The sequence below is a fragment of the Candoia aspera genome, chromosome 2, assembly GCF_035149785.1.
Source record: "Candoia aspera isolate rCanAsp1 chromosome 2, rCanAsp1.hap2, whole genome shotgun sequence".
NCBI lineage: Eukaryota > Metazoa > Chordata > Lepidosauria > Squamata > Boidae > Candoia > Candoia aspera.
In genome coordinates, this window is record NC_086154.1 from 156,000,926 (window position 1) to 156,024,397 (window position 23,472).

A 23,472-nucleotide genomic window follows, 5' to 3' on the forward strand; every position below is an offset into this window, starting at 1 on the left:
ATTCCATCCTTTGTGGCTGAAAGTGCAAGCAGTTAAAGATGCCTACCACTTCTGTCATTTGGTTCCCAACAAGAAGTGCGTGCCACACATTTGCACAATGTATTGTATGTGTGAGGTGGCTTATTTTCATCTGGAATTTTGCATAGGTTTTGCTTGTATGTGCAGTATACTTTCCCCAGGATGCATTGGGGGGGAGTGTTTAGTGCTACAGTGTACATGTATTTGCACAGTATGAGATACAGTAGAGTTTGTCAATGTGGTTTCACTAGTCATCATCCATACGGCTTCTAATAGGTATTTTGGTGGCTGAAGGGCACAAACTCATGAATGGGTATTTGAGATTCTGGCTCTCCATCTCTCTTTTACTGAAGTTGTTAGATAACTTATTTTTTTAACCCAAACAGGGCCAGTTTGGTGTAGTGGTTAAGGCATCAGGCTAGAAACCGGGAGACTGCGAGTTCTAGCGCCACCACCTTAGGTGCAAAGCATGCTGGCTAGGAATTCTGGGAGTTGAAGTCCACATATCTTAAAGTTGCTAAGGTTGAGAAACACTGTTTTGGACTATGGGCATGGGCTGGACTTCCTCGTTAATTCAACCACCTTTCATCATTTAGAGGTGAGGACTGCTGTGCACTGTGTTTAAACAACCACTGAATAATCTACAGTTGTTTCCATCTTGGTTGTTTATAATTCCCAGCATGCAGTGATGGGGAAGGAGGAGGAGACAGGGAGAGCATGGTGGCTGGTGTAGGGCTCCTTTTGACAAGCAACAACTTTCTGGTTTGTTCAGCTGCATAACTAAGAAATCAGAAATACTACCCTTCCCTGGTTAAAAAGAGCAGAGCAATTGTCAACTGATGTACCAACTTGGATCTCCCACTGAGCTCTTTAATTGTGCTGGTTTTGCAGTTTGCTTGCTTTGAACAGCACTTTAAGCTGAATTCTTCTAAATCCAAAAGTACTTGTCTATTTTAATGTGAAAGATGCAAATACTAGCTGGGTAGGATTGGGCCTAGCACCCTCTCGTGGTAAGAGATCATGCCAGTGCCTTCATTAGGAATTTGTTTCAAAACTATTCAGCTGCATTTGTTTTTTACATTTGTTCAGATATATGAATACACAAAATATACCTACTTACATGCTATTATGGAATAGTTGCTAAAAAGACTTGGACAGCATCCAGTCTATTTATTTAGAAATTTAATATGCTGCTAAACAAAAACTGCCCAAACCCCCCTTTGGGGGGAGATGAGTGGTGACAGAAATTGAAAAACAAACAAACATTAAAGTGGCTGAGAGAGTAAATATATTTTGAGCCCCTTCCTAAACCAGAGTAAGGAGGAGGCTTGCTTCAACTCCAGTGGCAATTTGTTTCATAATATGGGCCCTGCCATAGAGAAAGCTGAATTAGTTGTTGATGTCAAACATATCCATGCTGGGACCAACAAAATGATCTAGTTACCCACTCTGATAGCCTAAGAATATAGGATGGGAATATTCAGTCTTATAAAGAGCTTCCGCATAATCTGCATATGGCTTCCTCCACCATCAATTGTCTTGGACTCAGAAGACAACCGGTTAAATTATTTTAACCCAAGAATAAGGTTGAACTCCAAACAGGTCCCATTGATCAGTCATATGGGTGCAACTTCTGGCCTGTCTTCAAGGCTGGCTCTACTGCAGTTAGTCCAGACTCAAAGTTAACAGCTCTTAAGTCACTGAAGCCAGATTGCTCATCTAAAAGGAGTGATGCATCTACTGTATTTTATCAACTGAAGGTGATGAAAGCGTCAGCTGATAAAAGGCTCTACCTATATAATATGACTGTCCTGTGTCAGCACTGATCCAGGAGGACAGTAGAACTCAAACCTGTTCCTTACAGGACAGTGCAATCCCATCCTGCCATCTTGTTACCTGGAATCAGTAACAACCCCATCTTATTAGAGTTCAGTTTCAGATCGTTCTCCCATATCCATCCTGTTACAGCATGGAGACATACAGATCCTGATGTCATTTAACCCTGATTTGACAAAAAAGCAAACTATAGCTGAGTATTATCAGCATTTTAATGACAACTCCAAAATTGTGAACGATCCTTCCGGACAACTTCATGGAGATAGAAAAACCGTATGAGACAAGACAGAAACTTGTGAAAGTGCTAAAACAGGACTTGAAACAACACAGAAATTAGGAGTATCTGAAAACATGCACAGAAATGTTTGCAACACCCTCCTACACACACACCCCTTGTGGAATCTGTTTCTATACATTATTAATTCCTATCTTACCACTTTTCAGTGTAGCCAAAAAACCAATCTGGATATAACATCAATAAACCAAATTCTGTGGGACAAAATAAATGGGCTGTATTCTGGACTACTTAAGGGATGAAAACTGACTTAATTCTAAATGTTGGGGGGCAGAAACCAAATTTAACCTCTTGTCAGAACTGTCCTGAATATCTGCCTTAACTTTCCTCTAGAGTTGCAAATAGCAGCCATGCACTCATAGCATGGGTAAATGTGGCCCTTGGAGGCCAAATCTATAGATCAACCCACATGTCAGCTGGCTTGATCTCCACTGACAAGGTCCCATGACACAGCAATGCCCCTTTCAGGAAGCACCTGAAAGAAGCTGTTACAAAAGAGCATTGGCTGCATTTGCCTCACACCCTCGCAAAGCAGCTAATTCCGTTAAAGCTTAGCAAGTCAGCCTTTGTCACTAGTTTATGGTACAGTGGGGTGCAAACCACAAAAAATGAACATAGACATGGTTTCCCATATTTGCACATGCTATCCCACTGGAGTCAGGTCTACAAGAGAAGGAAGGGGTGCAACAGACCAGGGTCCTTGCTTGGTTGGGCAGGGACCAGGGACAAGTTTATCCTGCTCGAAATCGAAACCTAGCCACGATTATGCTACAGTATTGCGGGGAAAGGCTGCAGTATCGCCCAACCTGCCGACCAGCACAAAGACTCCTTAAACAGCTCCTTGCCGTTCGTAGGACAGAAGCGCTAAGAGATGGAAAGACTTCAAGTATGCGATTGTCGCTGAAATCTTCACCATTCCCCTCCTTCCTCGCCCAGCTGATGCGAACGACTCCATTCTGCCTTTGCAGCTGGGGGCTGGCTCGAATTCATTTCAGCGCAGGCTGCCCTTCTGTTTCTGGGGAGGGCTAGATGACTTGAGCTTATCTGGCTTCGCTCGGAAGCACGCCTGGCATCCCATTCTGCCTAAAGTCGGGATGTGCAGCGCGCGCGGCAAAGACAGGCGGAGCCGCTGTCTGAGGCTCAAGCTGAGCAGCCGCTCCCCGTCCTCGGTGCCGCGTCTGCGTCCCGCCGCTGGGCCGGAGAGATCGCTCAGTGCGCGAGTAGCACCTCAGCTAGCTCGCGGGCTATAGGCGCCGCAGAAGAGCGAGCGGCTCGAACGGTGGTGACGCAGCCTAATTGCGTCATTTTCCGGGCGCCGCTGGGGTGGGAGGTGGGCAGAGGGAGGCATGGGGTGTAGAGGGCTGTCTGGCAGGTCGGAGCTACAGCAGCTATCAATGGGTGAGTCTGAGTGGGAAGGAGGATGGGAGGGAGGAAGATAGGGCCTTTCATTAACGACCTCAGCCTTGCATCGTGCATCTGGTGTAAAGGATAAGAGAGCCTCTGAGCATGTGTGGAGTGTATATTAAGAAAGATATGAACATTTTAGACTGAAGAGAACAGAAAGGCATAATGGGTGGCTTGACCCAGCTTCTTAAAATTAAAATTCAGTAAGCAGAAAAGAGGGAGCAAGGACTTTTGGGGGCAAAAGTTGATCTGTATAAGATGATATCAACCAGCAGGACTGAATCAGGAAAATAGCTATAAAATTTCAGGTATCAGGTAAGGACATTCCATTTATCTACCCCACATCGCCATCTCAGTAGTCAGATTTTGGTGTTTCTGCTCTCTCTGCTTTTGCCACATATTTTCTGTAGGCCTTAGGACAAAGCATGCTCCAGCTTTCTTCTTAATGTGTTAATACATTACCTTAATGTGGTAATAAATTACCAACCTCTCAGGTTGGACAGAGATTGTAACCTATTCTGGGTGGGACTTAAGACTGGCTCCTTCTCCTTCGTATTTTGTTTATCTACTGTGCTTGCTGTAAATATATGCCAGATGCTGCATACAATATTGAAGAGTGGTATAATTTGTAATGTTTGGAACTTAGAGTTAAGAAAAAAGAGATGATAGTAAGAACTCAGAGGCATCTGCAGAGTGGGAGCAGCCAGAACAAGGAGGTCAGTTCTGTTAAAGAGGATATGTTTCAGCAGGTATTTGAGCCCTCCTGAAGGGAACTAATCTGGGGCAATGGGCAGGAAAGTGAAGCTTAAGGCAACAAAATGGGGAGCTTGGTAATGGAGGGCAGATAAGCCTCAGGACAGGACAGGACAGGTTTCTGGCCCCTATCAGGTGCCTCAAGCTGACCAGTGCCAGCCTACTTCTGCAATTGAATTGATGTCATGGGGGAGGTGGGGGGCTGTATATGTGAGACTGAGACCCTGTAGGGCTTTGAACTAAGGAGAATAAGTATTTAAAACAGGGACAGGTATTTCAAGCATCCAGAATTGCTTAACAGCCTGGATCTGGGCCAACAAGATGTTTTTCCACTCAGCTAAGTTCAAGGTCATTTCTTTGTACATCTAAGTATCATTAACATGATTTGACTTTTACTTTCTAGGTAAAGACCAGGTTTGAGTCCTTTATGTCCTAATAGGTTTTAACAGAGAGTGCTGGCAAGGAGTGGGTTGTCATATGAGTCTTGTTTTGGTAAATTTGGGGAATAGACAACCTTGCCTGAGCTCAGAAGTTAAGGTCAGACCTGATTTATATTTCTATAGGAAAATACCAGGAGATCAGACATTCCCTAACTGTAGGCTAGACTGGAAAATCAAGAAACATTTTGGAAGACTGCAGTGACAAACCACTTCTGTATGGTTGCCAAGATGACTAGATTGATGTGTCCACTAGGAGCTGAATTTGATTTAGAGGAGACTTTACCTTTTCTATGTAGGGACTTGTGAAATAGATATTTCAAGAACTATAAACAAAAGTCACAGTGAGAAGGCCAGCTGAGTCCTGCCCTTTATTCTGTGTTCAGTGGTCATCCAGAATAAGTTGATGATGACAAAGGGTATGATGATAAGCTGACATATATGTTAAATGAGAAGAAAATACACTTCCTTAAGTGAGCAGTACATGCCCCAAGCAGGAAATGTGCCTACAGGTAGTCCTCACTTAACAACCATTCATTTAGTGGTGGTTCAGACTTTTGACGGTGCTGGGAAAACTGACTTGTGACTGGTCCTCGCACTTACGACTGTTGCGGCATCCTGTGGTCGCATGATTGTCGTTTTCGACCTTCCCAGCCAGCTTCCAGCAAGCAAAATCAATGGGGAAACTGCATGATTCACTTAACAACCACATGGTTCACTTAGTGACTGCAGTGATTCACTTAACCACTACTGCAAAAAAGGTAAAATTGGGTTGGATTCACTTAATGACCCCTTTGCTTAGCAAACAAAATTCTGGTCCCAAATGTGGTCATTAAGCAAGGACTGCCTGTATTACTTATATATTTCAGGCTCTTTTTACATTTATTACTAGCCCAATTTTTTTATTCTTGCTTTATGGAGTATTAAATAAATATTTGGTCTTTACATACATAAACTGAAATAATTGTATAAATCAATTTTGGATTCCTTTGCTTATTTTACATAATTTAGTCTCCTTCTACTGGCCATAGGGAGAGGCAAGGATACCGAAGCCTTGGGCTTTGGTGATTTTGCTGAGCATTGCCCATACGCTTTGAAGCCTGCTCTGCCACTCTAAGGCAAGTACCTATTCAAATGAAAGCTGAAATTCTCAAAATGCTTTCACTACCTAATCCAGTGCTCTCCAGATACCTGGAACTGCAACTCTTAGAATTCTCTGCCATTATGGCAATAGACTACGCTGGCTAGATATTTTATGTGTGCATAACTAGGGTCACCCAAGGGACGCGGTGGCGCTGCGGGTTAAACCGCTGAGCTGTCGATCGGAAGGTCGGCGGTTCGAAACCGCGCGGCGGGGTGAGCTCCCGTTGCTCGTCCCAGCTCCTGCTCACCTAGCAGTTCGAAAACATGCAAATGTGAGTAGATCAATAGGTACCGCTTCGGCGGGAAGGTAACGGCGTTCCGTGAGTCATGCTGGCCACATGACCCGGAAGTGTCTATGACAACGCCGGCTCCAAGGCTTTGAAACGGAGATGAGCACCGCCCCCTAGAGTCGGACACGACTGGACTTTACGTCAAGGGAAACCTTTACCTTTACCTAACTAGGGTCACCCAGTTGGGAAAGCTTGCTCAGACCTTATTATCTAGAAGATCAGAAATGACCACCACCTTCTTTATGTGCACTTTTCTTTGCTGCCATGAAATATTCCCTAACAATGGTGTGTATCAGTAGGTGGGGGCTGGATAATGCTTGTTGGCAGGAGTCTGCTGGGTTGGATGACTCTGGAACAGAAGTAGTATCAGTTTCCTCACATCCTTGTTCTAGAAACAGTGGTTTTGACCTTGATACACTTTGCTCCAACCATTCCAGAAGGCTTTTGTGCTTAGAACACTTCTGGAAGGTTAAAAATAGCTGCTTCAAATGTAAAATAGAACAAATTTGAAATGCTTTGCCCTCTGTTACCTAATGCCAATGTGTAGAAATTGCAGGGAGACACATTTTGGCTAAGCATATGGAGAAGCCTCTTAACTATGTGGGTTATTTGAACATAGAATAGAATTCCTTGAGCAGTGGTGGGCTCTCTTTTTGATGAAAGTAGGGTGAGGTTGGATGGCCATTTGTTTAGATTTTGTGGTTATGCACAGCATTTCAAATCCCCTATGAAGTACAGAGCCTAGATTTAACAACCTTCAGGTTCTCCTCCAACTTTACAATACTAAACCAAGCCATAGCTTTTGAAAGAAGAAATGTGTGTGGAACTTGAAGATGACAGGTAATATCACCTGATGTTACCAAAAGATAACAGGAGATTAAATTATAGAAGTTTGAGTGCTCTTATTTCTTCAGTGAACTTCCTTCTTTAGGAGGACAGCTCTACTCCCATGGAACACAGATTAAAGATAGTTAGGTAAGAATACAGCTGGGGTTTTCCCCATACACTTTATCCTCTACTTAGGATGGCATTCTGCCAAGGCTGATATAAAATTGCTTACTAAACTTTTCCGTCAGAGTGCAGTCCCAGAACTTCCTATTGTTTGTGCATAATGCACAACTGGCATTTTAGCTCCATTGCTTTCCAAAATAGACTTTCCATTACTAACTAGATGTGGACTGCTGGGAAGGTTTCTTGAGCTAGCCCCATGGACAGGAAGATTTGTAATGTCAGTGACCTTTGTAAGATCCTGTTCTGTATTCTGCAGCCTTTTAGCAACCTCAGAATCATTCGTAGCACAGTTCACTGATTGACCCTGAATGCCTTCAAAGAGCTTTGTCATTGCTTCTCTTCTTGCTGCTCCTGATTTTCTCCAGGATTCTGGTATCACTTCTCCAATGGAGAAGATTTGAACAGAAATGTTTCCAAAAGGAATCCTAATCCCAGATGAGAAAAGGGAGTGGGGAAATTTGGAATACATTAGCATTCTTGGATGCCTGCTTTCTAGAATAAGCAGATTACAGTGATACTAAAACTGGTTGTACTTCCCAGTTCCATTTTACATAAAAGTTTGAAAGTGAACTCTATTGCTAAACTGAATTTGGTCTTGAGGTTGGGAGGGCCCTGTATGTAAGAACTTAAGAGAGGACTAATGTCATTTTTTCTGTAATTTTATTTATTTATCAAATTTTTATCACCACCCATCTCCCCCCTGAGGATACTTTGATACTTTTCCCTTCAAATGAACAATTTTCCTCCATTTTTTTGTTGTTTTAAGGCATAATAATATGTAATCAATCTGTATGTTAACTGCAGAAACAACATAAGCACAAGGATAGGGGAGCTTTTCTTTCCAGGCGGTTTGCACTACAGTTCACAATAATACCTTGTCACAGTTAGTATTAGGCAAAGCAGCCAAGGTGATGAGGGGTCTGGAAGGAAATATTTAGGAGGAGTGGTGGAAAGTATTGGGTACATTTAGCCTGCAGAATAAGAGCTGACAAGAGTGGTTCAGTGAGGAACAGGCCAACTCAGCAGGTGATGGGCTCTCTTTCGCTCAAAGAGTTTAAGCAGATGTTGGAAGGCCATCAGTCGGCGATGCTGGAGTACTAGATTCCTGCAGTAGGCAAGGGATAGGACTGGGTGACCTGCAGGACCCCTTCCAGCCCCTACACTGTATGTAGCTAATGAAAGTTGAAATCCCAGCCATCCCAATATTACTGTAGCTTGTTACGATTTCTTGAAAGAGTAAAGAGCTAGATCTTTGCACTCCACCAATAGCTTTAGACCATACTGAATCATGCATCCACACATTTAGGAGTGGGCTCTCTGCAGAATAACGTTTGGTTGTGCGAGGCTTAAAGTTTTCTGTATTGTAGGACATTATATAAAGCATTTATTTATTTAAAACATTTGTATAGCCACCAGTCTTAAAGCTAACTGTGCGGCGTACAGCCGATAAAACAATAAATACAATCATAAAACAAAAAGCAATAAATTAAAAAAACAGAATAAACCTGGTACATTTCTCCAGTGCAACCCACATTCTCATCTCACCCTATTGCATCACGTGGGGGAAGATCCAGTCTTGAGCACTCTCCAGAAGGATAAAAAGGTAGGGGCCTGTTGGGTTTCAGGGGAGAGTGGATTTGACAGGGCAGGGGATGCAACGGAAAAGCATGATGCACTCTGCTGTGCTTAAAAGTGCTGCATGTTGTTAAAGGTTCCTGGAATGCAAATTCAGACTTTGCAACATAAGAATGAGAGTTTGGGGAAAACATTAGTGATAAAAAATAGAAAGGTTTATGAACTCTCTGTAAGGATTAGAGAAAGTTCAGTGAAGCTAAGACACCAACAGTATTCTACTCTACCTTTTTAGCCAAAATATTGAGATATACTGTATATCTAAGAATTGTGGAAAGGGATGTGGTAAAATTAGATAATATTGGCATCCTTGGTAGGATTTATCAACAATCCAACAGTTTTGAAAATAAGTCTCTAGGGAAATAAATAAGATCTATTTACTCTCTTTCCTAACAACACTAGAATTACACATTTTATTTATTTATTTATTATCCCACCTTTATTAGTTTTATAAATAAGGCAGCGAGCATACCTAATACTACTTCTTCCTCCTATTTTTCCCCCCAACAGCAATCCTGTGAGGTGAGTTGGGCTGAGAGAGAGGGACTGGCCCAAGGTCACCCAGCTGGCTTTCAGGCCTAAGGTGGGATAGAACCCACAGTCTCCTGGTTTCTAGCCAGGTGCCTTAACCACTAGACCAAACTGGTTCTCTTGTTATCATTGTTTGAATGAGAAAATAGAAATGTTAAAAATATAGACATAAGAATTTTCCTGTTGACAGCAAGAATATCTGTAGCCCAGAAAAGGGAAAAAGACTAGTATTCCAACTTTAGTATTCCAAATTACTAGAAGTAGAATATTTAATGGAAAGAAAAAACTCACAGATATGATACATAAAATGCAGGGTATTACACGTAACATTCCTTTTAATCTAACTTGGAAAGATTTTGTTTGCTAAAAATTCAGAAACAATTAAGAGACATCTGTCGTCAATGTAGTTGTGGATTTTATGGGTAAAGATGAAAGGATTTAAAGAGAGTGTTGCAAATCAGCCATTTGATTTGGTTATAGCATATTTTTTGTATTTTTCTTGGTTATCTTCTTGAAGTCTAAGGGTTTTTTAAAAATCTGAATTAGTAATGGTTACTAATCGTTAATATTTTAAAGGTTTACAATACTTCTTACTTTTTAAAAAAAGTAATTTTACTTTTTTAGCATTTTAGTAGCTTAGTAGCTTAACATTTCAGTATCCTTTATTTTAGCATTTTACATACTTAGCAGCTTAGCTTTTTCAGACTTTCTTTAGTATTTAGCATCATCATTTATATTTTCTGTAAATTTGATCTATAGGCATAATCTGGTTAGATTTTTTTTATCTTTGAACACTGTAACTTTTCACAAAACAGTATACCATTTAATAAAAATTTAAAAAACAAAACAGTGCTGAGTCCCAGGTCCATTTTCTGGATGAGTGAGTATATGATTTAGAGAGACCTAAAATTAATTCTGGAGTTCATACCTCTAGTCCCTTATTTTAGTGGGCTTAGCATGCATTACTGTACTTTGCACAAAAGTGCTGATTTTTAAAAATTGGGTAAAATTATTGTTTATTTAAAGGGAGTCATGCAATAGTCAAGTTAGCATAAATTTTGGGTGCAGGTTTGTATGAATTTTAGGTCCATATTAAGCTCTGTTCAAGTGTTTGAACAACTAGAAACTGCTAACTTCTACATCATTATTTTTCCAAGGGCATATAGGCACGTCCAGATATCACTTTATTTTAGTTCAAAGGAAATTGTGCATTGTTTCCGTATACTGACCACAAGAACTGAGAAAACAGGGAAGCAACTTCTTTGCTCTCTGTTGGCCAACAGGAGTTAACTATTAAGTTACCATTAAAGCTTTTTAAAGAGGCACTTCTTAATGTGTGTTGGGGCGAGCAAAGCACCTCCTCCTCCAAGCATTAAAGCAGCAGCATCCTACAGAATGCTCAACACAATTGCTTTGAAATCTTTTCCTATTTGTGTCTACCATCGTGTGTTTTACTTCACAACTGCTGTACTACCAGAGTCTCAGTGGAAGTATCTGTGTATGCCCATGTCTTTCAGCCCTGGGAAGAAGGCAATGGCAAACCACTTCCAAAAAACCTTGCCAAGAAAACTGCAGGGACTTGTCCAGGCAACCTCCAAGAATCGGACACGATTGAATGGATTAAAAAAAAATTGAAATACCGTAGATGGTTCTTTCGTTACAAAACATAATTGCATTCCATTTGGTGATGTGAACTGATGTAGTCTTGATTTGTTTTCATGCTTTGACCTAATAGGGAGCCATTTTGGTGTAACGGTTAAGGCACCAGGCTAGAAACTGGGAGACTGTAAGTTCTAGTCCTGCCTTTGGCACAAAGCCAGCTGGGTAACCTTGGGCCAGTCACTCTCTCTCAGCCCTAGGAAGCAGGCAAGGGCAAACCACTTCCAAAAAACCTTGCCAAGAAAACTGCAGGGACTAGTCTGGGCAGCTGCCAGAAGTCAAAACTGACTTGAGGGCACAAAAACAAACATCCTAATAACTTGATCTGGCTCTCAGAAATTCCTCATTGTAGGAGGAAAGTCATGTGTAGCCAAAAATCAGGAGTCTGGTAGGACCTTTTGTGAATACAATAACAAGTTTTATTGAAAGAAAAACGCTTTCATGAGCTAGAGCTCATTTCATCTGATGCGGTGCAGTGACTAGACTGATGTACAATTTAAATTGGGATGAGATAGGGAGAAAGGAGGGGAAGCCAGAGGAGTTATGCAGATGCAGGTTGCAGGAAGATTACTAGTACCTTATTAAATTAACAATTATAATGTATTAAAAACCCATTGTGTTTGTTGAGATGTTGAGAAGTACCTGGATAGCTTTTGAAGTTGTGAGTTCAGCATCTCTTACTGAGTCATACTGGCAAAGTTTCTTTTTCCAAGATGGCTGTTTTGAAAATTATAATGAAGTATCCTTGAAGGCTGAAATGCCCTGATACATTTTGAATCTGAAGTCAAATGTAGGTCCATACATTATTTTGCCACAAAGCTTGGCCTGTTTGTCTTACATAAAATCCAGAGGGGCACTGTTGACAGATGATGGCAGAGGTCACATTAGAGGAAAAACATATAAAGGCTCCTCTAACCCTGTGTGTGAATTTGTTGGAGCCCATGATGGTAATATTGGTGTAAATATGTGAGCAAAGTAGACATCTGGGCTTGTTTCAGGGTCTGTTTCCCTTGTTAGCATCATTGTCCTGTTGTTTCTTGTTCTTTGTGAGAATTTGCTTCAAGTTGGGTGGTTGTCTGTACAAATATAGGCCTACCATCCAATGCCTGAGGAAGTACAGTATCATTGTCAAATAGGAATTGTAGCTTATTAATAATGCATTTGAGTGGCTTGAGCTGTGAGCTGTAGGTAACAACCAGCAGAGCTCTGTTCTGTTTTTGTAGTCTGTCTTTTAATATGTCCTCCCTGGGAATTGACCTGGCTCTATGGCTTTGTCCACTGATATTGTTGAATGGAGAGTTCCGTCTTCTGAATGCCTGGCTTAATTCCATCAGTTGAACATCTCTGTCAAATGAGTCAGAAGGAATGCAGTTGTAGCGTAAAGCCTGGCTATAGATGATAGATTTGGTGGTGTGTTTTGAATGGAGGTTAGAAGCATGTAAGTATGCATGGTGATCTGTAGGTTTCCTGTAGAACATGGTGTCCATGTTAGTAGCTTTATTGTGATGTCAAGGAAGTAGACTTGTTCGGTAGATAAGTAGAGGCTGAGGTTGATGGTGAGGTGGAAGTTGGTGAGATATGGTTGAACATGATGAGATATTTTTTCCATGGGTCTAGATGACAAAATTGTAATCAATGAATCTCAAGTAAAAGAGAGGTTTTAGGGATAAAAGCTGAGAATGTGTTTTATGTCACTCATGAAAATGTTGGCATGCATGTGACATGGTTGTGGCATTGATTTGCAGGTATTGGTTATTGTAAAAGTTATGGGTGAGTGCAAAGTTAATACAAAGTCACACACACTTTCATGTGCTCTTTCTTTAATGTGATATATGCCATCATCTGCCAGCAATGCCCCTCTGGATTCTACATAAGATGAACAGGCCAAATGTTGCACAAAAGAATGAATGGACAGAAGTTTGACATCAGGACCCCAAAACAGGGCAAAGTATTGTCAAAGCATTTCAATCTTTCAGGACAACAGTCTAGCCACTCTACTGCATCTGATGAAGTGAGCTGTTGCTCATGAAAACTTATACCTTTTAATGAAAAATATTAGTCTCAAAAAGTGCTATCAGACTCCTTCAGAAACTCCTATTCCTTTTTTCTTGTTGAGGCCAAGGCAACTACTCTCTAGGGTAATAAGCACCTTCTGTTCATCTTCTCTGTGCCCTATAGCCTAATTGGACAGAGGCTACAAACCTTGGGAGTGAAGCAATTGTTTCAAGTTCCTGATATTGTGCAACTTGCAGGAAGGGTGGCTTTATTCTCGCATTAGGCACTCTGTCAAAGCCACAGTGTATAAATTCTGCAAGTGGATCAGGAAAGAAAAATAAGTGTGGACCACAAATGTTCACCCCTTGAACAAAACCACTTTGTGGGCGTATTCTTTGAAGGCGAAGATGTTTTCAAGGGAGCTTCCTGAGCAGACTTATTTGTTGGCTGACAGCTGTGTGCAGTACTAACATTTTCCAATTTTTACCTAGCTTTAGGTGAGTACTTGTGCGAGACCATGTGTGCTGTATTTCCAGAGTGGAGGCCCAATAATAGAACAGGAGCCCACACCCAGGCTAGGTCTCCACCTGGGATCAGATATTTCTTCTGTTTACGCAGGTGTGGCCATCTAATCTTATCTTTTTATAAGTTGTATCAGTGTTCCTGACCACCACCACCTGTTATTCCCGCTAATATGTGGACTGAGTTTGTCTGTACATTTCCTAGCTCCCCACCTCCCCACCAGTGCTTGCTGTACATTAAAAAAAAGATTACTGCATGTAGAGATTTTGGATCCCACCTTTGAGATGGAAATTGGTTGTCATATATTCTGAAATACAGACGTCTGTTGATGTTGGGGAGAAAAACTGGGCCTCTGGCTTTTCATCCTGTAGAACAAAGGTTAACAAACTTCATTTCTTCAGAGTCTCCTTTCTTTAAAGTCAGATCTGCAGAATCTGTGCATTATTAGTTTGTATTCTGCCGTTTCCAAAAGACTACACAAAACAGTTTACATAAAAGTACATAACATAACAATCAAACAATGATTAAGTGGATGAAATCATTATTTTAAAAAATTGGTTGAGATCAAAGCCAGTATTTTGAGATGAGTGTAGCAGTAGATGGATTTGTTAGAGGATTTGTGTCATGTGGTCTAAAATAGCAATAGCCACATGAACTTTCACAGCCCTTTTGTGGACCAATAGAAGCTGCTATAGTGCCTTCAAGAGCAGATCTCATATAAAATATATTGTAATAAGTGACGTGTGTGTGAATACTGAAGGATCGGTTTGTCCATTCTAGGGCAGAATTGACATGGAAGAAAAGCAAGAAATTATAAGCAGTTCAGACACTGCTCTTATCTGAGCTTGTTAGTGGTAGTCTGGGTTAAGGAAAATCCCCAAACTGCAAATGTGTTGCTTCAGAGCAGGCTGAAAACTTGTTCCAGGATTTCTAAGCAATAGTATTTTCATTCTGTCTGAACTGAGTGTCAGTTTATGTTCTCTAATCTAATCCAAAGATATTACCCAACAGTTCAGCACTTCTATTGTCCCGTTAAGAATGAACTGTAGAAAAAAGAGAAAATATGCCAGGTATCATCTACATGAGGCAGTGCAGAGGCATCATCAGTAACGTAAGTCTATTTGATCCCTCCACTCTCCCAAGTGTATTTAAACTGTAACTTCCAACATTCATAACCAGCTGAGAATTCTTGAAATTCAGGTCCCAACCTACCAAGAAAGGATCTAGTTGAGGAAGGCTATCATAAATAAATACAGAAGGATTTACTTTGGCTTCCGGTGGGAATGGCGGCTTGAACAGCATCTCTTTGCGAATTGGCTTCACGAGTAGACCTGGCAGCACACTGTTTTAGGGCTTGGGCAGGATTCCCTGGAGCCTAGAAGTGTTCCCGGGATAGAGGAGACCCCTAGGAATTACCCCCGTGCCCTCTGGACAGCTGGTCACAGCCAGAAGATTGCAAATGGAGTTTATAGATCGAGCGGTGAGTGATCCACTGGGAGGTGGCATTGTCATCCTTTCCCAAGCTGCACTGCAGCCATTTAAACGGACTTTAAAACTGACCACCCCTTTTCTTAATGCACCAATTTATTTGCCTGTTCTTTGTTTAAAAGAGGCTTTTTTCAACACAGAGATGAGATTTCTCTTGGTAAGTTTTACATTATTTTTGAAACTTAACTGTTGAGCATTTGAACTTGGTTTTGTACTTTACGTTTTGGGCAAAAATAACCAAAAGCTGAACTGTGGATTTATTTTATAGAAGCAAAGGACTATATTTTAAAAAATTTAATTGGCGGTATTAATACTGTTTCCTTTTGGGATTTAACGAAACTGTCCTGTTGAAATCAGAACTTTCATGGCTATTGTGAGAAAGTGTGTGTTGTTGCTTTTTCTTTAATGAGTTGATTGGATACTTCCTGTAAACACCTCTAGTGGCAAGACTTTCACTTTTGAAGATCTCAGTCTCTAGTATTTTTCCACTGACTTTAAGATTTGGCTGTATTGGCTAATTTTAACCACTAGAGGGAACTAATCATGGCTTCTAGGCCAGAAGCTCATCGTGGTTCTGATGATGTGGAGATGATGCGAAATATGGTTGAAGAAATTACTAATACCTTTAAACAATCTTTTGATGCCTTTGAGAAGAAAATGGAAAATAGATATTCTGACTTTGAGAAAAAGATGGAAATTAAATATGGAGACTTGGAGAAAATGATGGAAAGTAAATATTCTGACTTTGAGAAAAAGATTGAACGTCAAATGGAAAAAAGTGCTGGAGGGGTGAAACCAGTAACGGATCAAGTGGAGGTGTTAGAAACTAAGATGGATAATACTGAGCAAGAGAGAGAAAAAGAGCTTGATAAAATGGCTTTGTTAGAACTTAGGGATATGGAGTTTTGTCTGAGACTGAGAGGAGTTCCTGAGGTGAAAGGGGAGAATATTATTGAAAAAATCCTACAGGCTTTGGCAAAACTATTGTATTGGGAGGAAGATAGAATGGAGGAGGAATTAAAGTTTTTCAAATCAACTCAAGATATGCAGCTGTAAATAATAAACCAAGAGATGTTTTGGTTCATTTGCTAGAAGGAAAATAAGAGACCAGATTTTGCAAACTCACTTTGAATCAAGATTAAATATTGACAATGTGGATATAATTGTTTTGAAAGAGATTCCTGTAAGGATTTTGAGGAAAAGAAAAGACGATGCTTTTTTAGCAGAGATTCTGAAAAAGAATAAAGTTGTTTTTCAATGGGAAAGATTGGAAGGTGTAAGTTCCAACAGCAAAGATTCAGATAGACCTCCATCCGTAAGGCCAAGGACTTTCTTGCTAGATCTGGATCTAGTTTGGATTGGGGTGTAGATGAGAAACCTGTACCTGGAACTAGACCCAAAGAATCTGCTCTGCAAGGTGTAGACATGGGTGCTACATCTAAGGACTTTGATCAGATGTCTGCTTAATCATGGCTTGCACTTACCTTATTTGGAATGTGAATGGGGCAAATGCCCCACACAAAAGAATTTTTTTTAATTATTTGAAGAAAATTAAACTATGATGTGATATGCTTACAGGAGACTCATATAAGGAAAAAAGATATTAAATATTTGATGAATAAAAATTTAATTTTAATTTTTATAAAAATTGAATTTAGAAGATGAATATGTTAAAGATTGTATGATTAAATGGGCTAAGAATTTTAGGTATAATATTATGCTTGAACAGTGGGAGAATATGTCGAACAAAGGTATGAAATTTACTTCGACTTATAATTTGAAAGAGATTTTTTATAAAAGGATGTACCATTGGTATTTGTTGTTGTTAGTTGCCATCGAGTCTTTTATGACTCATGGCGACCCTGTGTGTAACAATGTTTGCGACATCGTAATGGCGATCATGACAAAGCGCGGATGCGTGTCAATGGCTGGAGAGGTGTGGGCGATAAACCGGACAAAGAAGGTAATGGGGTTGGGAGATCTACTGAACAAACAAGGTCCCATCGCCCAGTAATCGGCCATTGACGCCCCTGATAAAGAAAGGATCAGGGCAAGGTTCGGAAGGGCGCATCCAGGCTTTCGAGGAATATCGAGGTCTAATCGCCCAGTAATGGACCATTACCTCGCAGGAAGATAAACAGGGCAATGCCCGGGGCGAATGGGGCTGGACGACCTCTCACCTATCAAGTCTTGATGGCCTGTCATTCCGTGGAACTCGTGGGGCACACCCGGGGAGTGTGGGGGTGGAGCGCTGTTTGGCGCAAGACTATTTAATTCAACTTTTGGCGCGCTTCCCTCACTCTCAGCTTTTTACTGGTGTGCATTCTATTCTAAATAAAAGCCAGAGCTTAAACTTGATTTAGAGTCTGAGTCTTTTATTTGGTATTAGGCATTCCTTACATAAAGCTGAGAGTGTTTTAAGAACGAACCTCGCTAGCCTCTACCAGGAATTTTTTTTTTTCTGCGAGAGAAGCAACTAGCGATGACTGAACTGGGGACGATCCTGGAGTCAGCACTTCAGAGCGGAGACGCAAAGGACTCAACGCGAGTGGGGGAGGCGACCAGACAGCTTCTGGAATTGGCGCTCCCGAGATGGGACATGAGCCCCCTCCCTACCCACACCGCACCCCAGTTTGGAGCCTGGAGCCCCAGCCCGGAGTGGAGGGCCCCGATGGAAGAGGGAGTCGCGAGTCAACAACACTTCGGGTGGGACAGCGTAGCAGACCCCCGGCCGGGGACACCCCACACCACTTGGAGACTCCAATACCCCCAGACGCCCGAGAGGGAATTCGCAGGACTGCCAATCGGGCAACAACCGACAGCACCGAGGATGGACAATCCCGTCACAACGGACAGGATCAGGGCTCTGGAGTCCAAGGTGCAGTCATTAGAACACATGCTGCGATCCATGTCAACTGTGGTGAGTGAGCTCACAAAGAGTGCTGCTGCGCAGGGTGCAGGGAGGGGTCTCAGCATCCCACCCACCCTATCGTCGGCCCCAAAAGGGGCCAGGCACGGGACTTTTTCCCAGGGCTCCGTGGCTTTACTCTGGTGGGGGTCACCCCTACTCACTCACAGGTTGGGGTTTCTCCAGTTGGTGGGATCGCTAAAGACTTTCCAGTAAAATTTGATGGCGACCCCACAAACCTGTCATTTTTTTTAACCAACGCAACAAATTATGTACAGCAATACTGTCATGAGTAAGGATGGCAAGCAGGGGGCTCCCATCCAGACTGTTAAGCGCATGCATAGCACTGAGGAGTTAGGTAGCCATTCAAAGAGACGCAGATCGGGACTGCCTTAACCTTTGGGGTTTATATGTCTGGGTTTTTCCCACGCTTCTTCAGTTTGTTAGGATTCCTGTTATGTACAAGCAATAAAACATTAGAGACCAGTTCCTTGTCTCAGCGTGGTTCCTGGCTGTTAGGACATCAATCCTAACAAACTCCTACTCCCATCAAAAGAGGGAGGAACAAGAAATTAAGGAGAGACATTTGAAAATGTCTTCAGAAAACCAAGAAATGCGGCTCGCCATCCAACAATTGGCAGCAGCCCTGCAGCAACACCAACAACAGGTAGATCTACAGGTTAACACATTACAAGCTGCCATGCTACAGCAGTTACAACAACCAGTTCCGCTTAACCCACAACCGGCGCCAGCAGCAGCAGCAGCATGCCCGCCAGTAGTCTTGAGATCCCAGGGCAGTCTACCAGAGAAGTTTGGAGGAGAAGCAGGATGGTTGAGAACCTTTCTCACACAGTGCACAATGTTTTTCGACAGCAGACCAGCAGAGTTTTCCACAGACAGAACCAGAGTCACCTTCATCCTAAGCCTGCTAAAGGGACCAGCAGCCAAATGGGCTATTCCCATGGTGGAGAACAACGACCCGATTCTCAACGACTACCAGAACTTTTTGGCAGGGTTCTGAGCACACTTTGACGACCCGATCAGAGAGGCCACGGCCAGCTGGGAAATTCGGAAGCTCAAGCAAGGTAACAAGAGGGTGGGAATCTACATTGCTGATTTCAAGTTGTTAGCAGGAGATCTGGACTGGAATGAGAGTGCATTAAAAGACCAATTCAAACAGGGGCTGGATGAGGAAATTAAGAATGAATTAGTGCGCCAGGGAACACCAGCTTCCCTAGAAGCCTTATATCACTTATCGGTGGTCATAGATGCCAGACTAGAGGAGCTCAGGCAGATGCAGCCAGGGAGAAACAGGACCCTCAGAGCGTTTCCAGGATTTCCAGCTCTCTCTGTAGCATCCACTCACTCAGCACAAGAGGAACCAATGCAGATTGGGGCGAGCAGGAGACTGATTTCCAAGGCTGAGAGGCAGAGAAGGAGAGAGAGAGCCCTTTGTTTCTACTGCGGAGCCCAGGGGCACATGGTGAGAGCTTCCCCAGCAAGAGGCCAAGCAACTTCAGTAAGACCCCCAAGGCAAGCAGCTGAAACAGGAATGACACAAAAGGAATTGGTGGCGTTGCGGGACTTCCTCGATAAAAACCTTGCTCGGGGCTTCATCAAACTGGCAAACTCGCCGGTTGGAGCGCCCGTTCTGTTCCGCGAGAAGAAGGATGGTACCCTAAGACTGTGTACAGACTATCGTGGGTTAAATTCAGCCTCCTTGTCAAACAAGTACCCCCTCCCCCTCATCAACGATACGTTGGCACACTTGTCGACTGGAAAGGTTTTTTCCAAACTTGACCTCCGCGAGGCATATTACCGCATTCCCATGGGGGGGGGGGCGGATGGAAAACAGCTTTTAACTGTCCCTTGGGCTCCTTCCAGTATAAGGTACTGCCTTTTGGTCTTGCAGGGGCCCCGGGGGGTTTCATGCAACTAATTAATGAGGTTCTGCATGACCATTTGTTTAAAGGAGTACTGGTTTATCTGGACAATGCCCTGATATACTCCAAAACTGAGAGAGAACACGAAAGATTGGTAAGACAGGTTCTCACCAAGCTCCGGCACGCTAAACTTTATGCTAAGCTTTCCAAGTGCGAATTCCACAAGTCGCGCCTGGATTACTTAGGCTACAGGATTTCAGATAAGGGCATCAAAATGGATCCTGCAAAGGTTCAGGCTGTTTTGAGCTGGGAGCGCCCGTGCACCCGGCGCCAGCTCCAAAGTTTCCTGGGATTCGCAAATTTCTACAGATCCTTCGCAAAAGGGTTTGCGGAGATTGCCCTGCCCTTGACTGATTTGTTGCATACCAAAGGCGTCGGGGAAGCGCGCAAGGTAAAAAACCCAGGGGCCATGCTCAATTGGACTCCCGCCTGTCAGGCTGCTTTCGACCGGTTGAAAGCTCTTTTTTCAGCGGAGCCAATTTTATCCCATCCCGACCCCGAACGGCCTTTTGTCGTTCAGGCTGATGCCTCTGGTTTTTCAACTGGGGCTATCCTATTACAAAAGGATTCTGCCGGACTCTTGAAGCCCTGTGCCTATCACTCCCAGAAATTTTCCGAGACGGAAAGGCGCTGGCATGTCTGGGAAAAAGAGGCATTTGCAGTAAAAGCGGCACTGGAGGCTTGGCGTCACCTTTTAGAAGGGGCGACTTGCCCTTTTGAGGTCTGAACAGACCACTGCAACCTTGAGGCGCTCCACACGCCCAGGCGCCTCAGCCCTAAGCAGATTCGCTGGGCTCAATTTTTCAGCCGTTTTAACTTTCAGCTGAAGTTTATTCCGGGGAAGAAGAATTTTTTGGCAGATGCACTTTCCCGACTGCCCCAGGACGCGGAGCCTGTCTCTGACGTCGTGGGGACTGTGCTCTCTGAGTCTCAATTGGGTTTGGCCGCTGTCACCCAGAGCCGCACTCGGGAACAGCCTCCCCCCCCTTGCGAACGACTCCGGCGCAGCCTGCTCCGGGCCGCAGGCAACCACAGATGCCAGGTGGGTTGTGTGCAGATTTTGCCCTCGCATTAAAGTCTGATCCCTGGCTCCTTGCTAACCCAAGGTTTCCATGGAACAAGACCTCGCCTGGGTGGAGGGTCGTTTATATGTCCCTGACTCGCAACGATCAACTATCCTCAGCCGGTCTCATGACAGCAAATAGGCTGGTCATTTCGGGTTTCTCAAATCCCTCCACTTGACCCGACGCCAATTTTGGTGGCCCTCGCTGAGGAAGGATGTCAAAACATATGTGGCATCCTGCCCTGTTTGCGCAATGTCTAAGTGACCGTCCGATAAACCCCAGGGGCTGCTGCAGCCTGTGGCTAACCCTGCACGCCCTTGGGATGAAATCTCTATGGATTTCATCGTGGATTTACTGCCCAGTCAAAAGAAAACAGTCATTTGGGTAGTCAAAGACTACTTTTCCAAACAAGCTCATTTTGTCCCCTCTGCCTCTATCCCGTCGGCGCAACAGCTGGCGAAGCTCTTTTTGGTGCACGTGTACCGCCTTCACGGCTGCCCCTCTCGCTTGGTGACCGATAGGGGCACACAATTTACCTCACGGTTTTGGCGGGCTTTTTTGAAATTAATTGGCACCCAGCAAGCATTGTCAACCTCCTGGCATCCCCAGACTGACGGATCTACTGAGATCCTCAATGCCACCCTTGAACAATTCCTCCGCTCCTACATCAACTACCACCAGGACGACTGGGTGGATTTGCTTCCTTTCGCGGAGGTTGCATACAATAACGCTGTGCATCAAAGCACGGGACAAACCCCCTTCAGGGTGGTATCGGGTCGGGACTTCGTCCCCATTCCCGAGCTCCCACAGCCCCTGTCTCCAGTAGTGACGGCCTGTGATTAGGGTTCTAAAGTCACAGACTCCTGGCCCGTCATTAAGGATGCTCTCAATGAGGCACAGACCTCATACAAACTTCAGGCTGACAAGCACAGGCGCCAACAGCCGCCTTTTCGAGTAGGGGACCTGGTTTATCTCTCCACTAAATTTATCAAGTCACCTCAGCCTTCCAAGAAACTGGCCCCCAAATTTATTGGCCCCTTTCAGGTTACACAAATTGTGAACCCGGTCATGGTGCGTTTGGATCTACCTCATAATTTGAAGCGGCTGCACCCTGTGTTCCACTGCAGCTTACTCAAGCCGGCCAGTGACCCCTCCCGGTGGCATCCACGCACTCCCCCCCCTCCACCCGTCATGATCAACGGACAGCAGCACTTCGAAGTCAAGGAGGTTCTCGACTCCCGCAAGCTTCGTGGCTCTCTCCAATACTTAGTGCGCTGGAAACACTTTCCCCACTCTGAGTGGGTCGCTCCCCGTGACATTCAGGCCCCCGAGCTAGTCCGCAACTTCCATGTGGCATATTCCTCCAAGCCCTCAGCTTGATTTCCTTCAGGGGGGTGGTATGTCATGATCGCCGTTGCAATGTTTGCGACATCGTAACGGCTCGCATGACAAAGCGCGGATGCGTGTCAATGACTGGAGAGGTGCGGGCGATAAACAGGACAAAGAAGGTAATGGGTTTGGGAGATCTATTAAACAACAAGGTCTCATCGCCCGGTAATCGACCATTGACACCATTGTCAAAGAAATGATCAGGGCGAGGTTCGGAAGGGCGCGTCCAGGCTTTCGAGGAATATCGAGGTCTAATCACCCGGTAATGGACCATTACCTCGCAGGAAGATAAACAGGGCAATGCCCGGGGTGAATGGGGCTGGACGGCCTCTCACCTATCAAGTCTTGATGGCCTGTCACTCCGTGGAACTCATGGGGCACACCCGGGGAGTGTGGGGGTGGAGCGCTGTTTGACGCAAGACTATTTAAATCAACTTTTGGTGCACTTCCCTCACTCTCAGCTTTTTACTGGTGTGCATTCTATTCTAAATAAAAGCCAGAGCTTAAACTTGATTTAGAGTCTGAGTCTTTTATTTGGTCTTAGGCATTCCTTACACAATACGAAATGCTGTTTGGTCTTGCGCCATATGCCTGACTGTTCCAATGTTTGCATCCATTGTTGTGGTAATTGTATCAATCCATCGCATTGAAGGTTACTCCTCATAAGTTGTCCAAAATGAATAATGGGATATCAAATGTTTGTTGGAAATGTTTACAGGGTAAAGGAACTTTCTATGGTGGAGTTGTGGAAAAGCTAAGAAATTCTGGAATCAAATATGTATTATTATTCAAAAGACTCTCAAAGTGGACTTACAATTGAAACCGGAGCTGTTTCTCTTGGGCTTGATGGTTTAACAGCTTGAGAAGCAACATGGAACTCTGTTCTTATACATGATAACAGCAGCAAGACTCTTATATGATGTCTTTTATGTTTTTCTGTCTATTCTTGCACTTTTAGTTTTCCTTGTTTCTTTTTTAGACTTGTATTCTATCTGTTCTATATTCTGTATTTTGTGTTTTAATTATATTCTGAAAAATTAATAAAGCTTTATAAAAAAAAGTAGGATTTACTTTCAGTAGCTTTGTGCAGATAAAATGGAATCTTGCAACATGCCATAATGTTCATCATAAACTGTCAGAAGTGTCTTCAAAAT

The 23,472-nt window shown here is 43.4% G+C and overlaps 1 protein-coding gene across 9 annotated transcripts in view; it reads left to right on the plus strand.

Annotated features, from left to right (window-relative positions):
• Positions 1-3,495: 3,495 nt before the first annotated feature.
• The window catches only part of PNPLA6 (patatin like phospholipase domain containing 6), a 64,808-nt gene continuing 44,831 nt past the window's right edge, over positions 3,496-23,472 (plus strand). For 5 of the 9 annotated variants that reach the window (XM_063294471.1, XM_063294476.1, XM_063294478.1 and 2 more), the window contains exon 1: positions 8,771-8,790. The gene's annotated coding sequence lies outside the window, so the exon portion shown is untranslated. Of the gene's footprint in view, positions 3,548-8,770; positions 8,791-23,472 lie in introns of those variants that run through there. The other 4 variants (XM_063294475.1, XM_063294479.1, XM_063294477.1 and 1 more) reach the window with 2 other exon arrangements.